General features: G+C 33.7%; 1 long non-coding RNA gene across 1 annotated transcript; it reads left to right on the forward strand.

Annotated features, from left to right (window-relative positions):
- The first annotated feature begins 1,779 nt into the window (after positions 1-1,779).
- Positions 1,780-2,213, forward strand: LOC135197049 (uncharacterized). Its single transcript, XR_010310542.1, has 2 exons — positions 1,780-1,909; positions 1,941-2,213. It is a non-coding gene; the product is annotated as an uncharacterized LOC135197049 (long non-coding RNA).
- Positions 2,214-6,078: the final 3,865 nt, after the last annotated feature.

Here is a 6,078-nt window from a genome sequence, read left to right on the forward strand (position 1 = left end):
CATAGACTAACAGAAGAGGTAGGGAATAGTGTATCAGTTGCAGCTACATATTGAATATTAAAAAGTGTGCAATAATATTATGCTCTAATATTATGTAAATCAATTGGTTTATAATTATTACTTGCTAATTCTGTTACCACCACAACAGCAATATGTTGAATTTAGTTATTTTCATTGTACTGCCTTCATTGGTACCTTATTTTTTTTATAGGTTTTAATTAACTTGGCTTATGACATAGTATATGTCCATGCACATTACAGGCAGTCCCTGGGTTACGATTGGGGTTCCATTCCTGGCAGGGTACTGTAAGCTGAAAATTGCCTTAACCCGAATCATCATAATTATAATGGGAATAAATGGCAACAGTGCTGAAGTCCAGGTTACAGCACTGTAAAGCAGGTTAACAGCACCATGAGGCAAGCGCCTTAAGTCTGGAATGACTTGACCCAAACCTGATGTAACACGGGGACTGCCTTATGATAATGAATAATAAATGAATTCCCATTATTTTTTTAAGTGAGCCAATCTTCATTCGTCACTGAAGTAGGTAATCGGTAAACTCAATTTTGCTTTAAACTTTACATTTGCTCATTAAAGTCATCTGACCATTTTACCCAGTCAGTGTAAAACGAAATGTTAGCAAGCTTATATCAAATGTATGTACTTGTAAGTGATTTTGAATGAAATGATAAAATGTAAATGCAGAGTAATATGATTAATTAAGCAATTAACTTACCATCCTAAATTGTTCTGAAAAGATCACAGGCTTTTAAACGTGAAATAAGTTTACACATTAAAAAGAACTAGGCTTCCTTAACTTGAAAATGAATCCTCTTGTATTGTAAGTTTGTTATTGGCAATAAGATACAGAATAGTTTACTCATGGGAACAAGGTCTCGCAAAGTTCGAGACACCTGTTTGACATACAATTGGTCTGTCTGAGTAGATGGTACAAACTACTTATAAAAATAGTAAAAAATGTGTAATTAGATATAGCATATTTACCATGGTTATACTATCCCAATATATTAAAAAGATATCTCGTATATTAAGTAGCTAAAAATGTATTTTATATACCGAAGAAGCCACAGCACTATATGGGAATCAAAGGTAAATCATATCATCAGAAATAGTGGTGCAGAACCACAGGAACATAGAGTATAGAAATTAATACATAGATACAGAATAGATCCTTGCAGTGGAAAGCTGTCAGTTCATAGCCAATGAGGAATAATAATTTGATTGCTATCAAGTATTACTGTATTTAAAAAATATTAGCCTCTTAATTTTTTTATGATGAGTTTATTTAAGCTATGTATACATTTAAGGGAAAATTAAAAGGATTTTAGAGCATTTTTTTTCATTTACACCTGCATGAGCAGTAACCACTGGTCATCCTTGAAAATTTACGAAAGTGAAGATTTGATAACTTGGAAATTTAGGACAGCCAAAAACTAGCAAATTATCTGGAATATTTGAAAATGGTTAGACTGTAATCCCCTTAAAACTGATCTGTACAAGGGGTGCTTCACCAGTTTTTCTAGGAGGTAAGATATTTGAAGTATAAATGTCTTAACAGTTTTATGAAACTTTTAATCATACATATCTCTTTAACGTTGACAAGACATTTCATTATAAGCTGAATAAAGAGTGGATTACTTTTAGATTTTGTATGATATAAAATTTTTTAGTAAGACTAGTGGAGTCGAACGACTAGAAATATTAACATGCTGGTTGTAGATGTATAATGTCAATGATTGCTATGAAAACTGGTTTTCAATCACAAGGTATCTGTTTAAAGAAGCCGAGAGATTGCATTTGGTTGCTGAAGAATAAGGAAAAAATCCTTTAGGTATCTTAAAAAGTCGTCTTAGGTTCTAGTAGTATAAGATTATTGGAGAAGAGGAGGTTCTAGTAGTATAAGATTATTGGAGAAGAGGAGGAGGAGGAGGTGGTGGAAGAATAATAATAATTGTGACGAGAGAAACAGTACATCATTGTAGACAGGGATGGGTATAAAGAGGGATTTTATAATGATCAGCACACAGTTGTGATCATAAGCGTATTTCAGTGGTCACAAAGACACTAAAAAGTCACACATTCATTAATGTTGATCAATGTGATCATTTACTACAATAAGGCGAGGAAGCAATAGGCGGCGCATGATTTTTTTTGTTTTTTTGTTTTTGTTTTTTGTTTTTGAGGAAACAAATTGTTTTGTCAATGATGAATTCCTTTAAGAGTGGGTTGACTTAATGTATAATTTTTTCTCATCCTTTCCGATATACTAATTTATTTACAATATACGTAGTAGCTTTCTTTATATTACGATTTCAGGATAAAAATGGGTCATATAATGTGAAGAAAGCATTTAGATTTTTGTTGAAGAAAGCATTTAGATCTCTGTTAACAGTCACTGCAGTCACGCCATGAGTGTAAGCACACATACATATGCATATTAGTACATACTATACATATGCACATAAAAAAATACTCACACTCTGTACTCTTACTTATGGCCACGGTTTATGAGCTTTTTGATTAAATTTGACATCTATAATACTCAAGCAAAGACATGGATCTTTGAATACAGGGAATAAATGGTCATGGCAGGTTGACACAGACAAGGGACATCATATAAGCGTATATGACAAATACACATGAACTTGAGAGGTTGTTGTGGTGTAAAAGAACAGATAGTAATAGAGTCTAGTGACATATTCCGAAGTCACATAATCAGAAGGCACAAAAATATATTTTATGAAAGTTTTGCATCACATGGCATTAGAGGTGGTGGTGGTGGTGTGTTTTTATCCCAATACACCGTTCTATTATTTTCGCATAATTAAATTGTGTAATTGTAATGTCAGGTGATTCTTAATCAGTCAACTTTCACAACATTTATACAAAGAGGTAAACATCATTTTATAGTTTTTATTTCCCAGAAACTGACAGACTTTTGGCTTTTGATAACTGAAATTAAACCTACATTGAGTTTCTGAATGAAGGTTCTGTCATTTTTAGGTTCTGTTTTGAAGTTTCTTTTGGCATGTATAGTATTTCTAACCTCCAATTGATTTGTTCCAGTACATGTAAAGAGAAGATAGGGAACTTATCACAGAACCTGTAACATATTGATCAAGTTTTGCTCTTTCATTACCTCCTCTGTATGACTTAACAGTAGCATATGATATATGATCTTGGATAAAAGTAAAAATGCTGAAGCGATATAAAAATCTCAGGAATGCAAATGCATTGTCCTTTATATGTATCATTGATGGTTATTACCACTTAAATAATGATCTTATACAGGCAGTCCCCGGTTATTGGCGGGGGTTCTGTTCCCGAGGGGGTGGCCATAAGTAAAAACCGCCTTCAACTGAAACTCGGCAATTTTTGGTGCCATAATGGCGCTTATGGTGCCGTTAACCGGTTATCGGTGCTATTAGCACCATTGTAGCGCCTCTGTTAGGTATGTTATGGCGCCATAAGGCCTTATGGCGTGCTATAAGACACCTTATGGTGCCGATAACCAGAACTTGGCCTGTTATGGCGCCTTATGGTGTGCTATAAGACACCTTATGGCGCCGATAACCGGAACTTGGCCTGTTATGGCGCTAGACAAACGCCATAAAACCGGATCGCCGATAACCGGGGACTGCTTGTAATGAAGAAGCTATAAGACTGAGGTATGAAGAATATAGAAGTAGGGAAGGCGATACAATTTGGCCCGCCAAAGTATCTTCTCACCATTTTCCCTAAAGACTAGGATTAACATTTGAGGAGTTAAGAAAAAATTAGGTGCGTCGACCTGACCATCAATTCCGCTGTATTACAAACTGCATTTGGTGATGCAAAAGCTGCCCTACACAACTGGACCTACAGAAAAAGCAGCAATTTTGCTAGGGAATGAACTTAGAAGTAAATGATAAAAAAAATAGCGCCTGAATCTAGAGATGCTTCATTCTTACATAGAATAAGCTTCAGGATTCAAGTATTTAGGAGAGTACAAGAAAATTTTTTTCACAGAAAAAAGATTAGGTAGCCCCACAGTGCTTTCATAGAAAAAGATTGGATACCCCCCATGCTTTCACAGAAACAGATTAGAAAGCCTAATGATGCTTTTATAAAAAAAAATAACTGCCCCAAAAATACTTTCATAGAAGAAAGATTTCCATAGAAAAAGAAATAGGAAGGCCCTGTTTTGTTCCATATAAAAACGATTATTTAGCCCCTAATAGTACATTTTGCAGATTAAAAGGAAGATTTAATAGACCCCACAATGTTTAAAGAAAAGGGTTTGATAGCCTCGTAGCACTTGCATAAAGAAAACGAGTGCTCATAGAAAATGAGATGGTTACCCAAGTAATCCTATATAAAAAAAAAAAAAATAGGCAGTTAATTAACCAAGCCCTATGAGGATCTGACAGAAAATCTTACAACCCTGGGCTCCTTTAGGTTTTGACAGAAAATAAGTTCAATAGCCACCACAAAAAAAAAAAAAACCCAACAATGCTTTTACAGAAATAGCATCATGCTTGCTTAATTAGAATAATGAAATTTTTGTTTTATCAATGAAAACACTAATAAGACTTTGTAACAAGGTAACCTCTTAGAACTAATTTATTCCTTGATTAATCCTTAATTTAACTAGCAAACTGCTACAAGGTGTGTAAAGAATGGATTTCCAGCAGGATTTAATAAATAAATGGCATTAATGTTCCTTTTTCCATTTGTGTGAATGCAAAGTGCATACAAAAATATCATTTAAAATCAGATAAACATTCTATGAGAACCTGCACGGCAGACTCTGATATATATATAATATTTATATATTAAACAGTGTACAGTATATAAATATGCAACAATATCAGCAATCAAGATCTCTGGTGTACCTGGTTACACACTTTCGGTACCATTTCCCACGTAAACTGTCCGAAAAATTTATATGGCCTTCAGAGAGAACCCTGTGATAATGCAAATCACTGACTTTTCATACTATGTATGTCTATACTTCATCCAGAGTAGCCTGTATGGCCCCATATCTGAAATTCATCAATTTCTGTTACAATTAAGATTTATATTTCATGATAAATTATAAAATAGGATTATTTCAATTTAGTATATCTGACTAAGAAATTTTCTTACTGCACATCTATGTAAAATAATTGGAATTTACTAGATATCAGTGTTCATCGATTACGTCTTTCATAAACATAGTAAATAATCTATAATGAACACTAAAAATGAAAAGCATGGACATCCCTGATAATAATAAGTACAGATTCAAAATCAGTAAGCTAAAATTACTTTAAATTTATCTAATTCTCATTATCCTTATCAGCCAGCCTAGTTCACACTCCGCATATGTCAGAGACAGTAATGAACAAAGGCATTAGTTCCCTTAAATCCTCTTGTATTTTTAGAATCACATATAAATTCATATCATGGATTACCAATAATTATGTTATATCTGCAGAGGCGGCCTTTAATAATCGCTCCTCTGACATTTTCAACCTCTTTGCACTTATAATTCTTGGGGCTATACAAGAATCCTTTTGTAAAACATGACAGGCATGATGTTTCTGGACAGTATGCATACCACAGTAAGGAACAGCACTGGTGACATGTCCAAGCAAACAGTTTGTGAATACACAATGTAATGGTTGGCACACATTATTCTTTAGACAGTTTACATGTTTTTAACATTTTTATAATATGAAAGAGGATAAATTTGGAGGTAGCATGCTCAATATCTTCCCAATTCTATAAACATTACCAGCCATGCAAGACAGGGACATGTACCATGTTTACAGCATTTGTCATGCTATTGAGAGTGTTTCATCTTAAGCTAAGACATAAGCAATGTTCTCTTGAATGATTCATTTGTAAAATGCACCTTAAAACAGTAGAAGGTTGGACACCATTCTTACAACTTTAAAAATACCCTGGGCAGTTGGCTCCTCTTCAGTAGGTATGGCATCTGTCTGAGCTTAATATAAAACCATTACAACATTATATAGCACAATATAGCATTTAAGAGTATATATATATATAGATATATATATATATATATA

Source organism: Macrobrachium nipponense, chromosome 18 (genome assembly GCF_015104395.2).
Source record: "Macrobrachium nipponense isolate FS-2020 chromosome 18, ASM1510439v2, whole genome shotgun sequence".
In the NCBI taxonomy this organism is placed as follows: Eukaryota; Metazoa; Arthropoda; class Malacostraca; order Decapoda; family Palaemonidae; genus Macrobrachium; species Macrobrachium nipponense.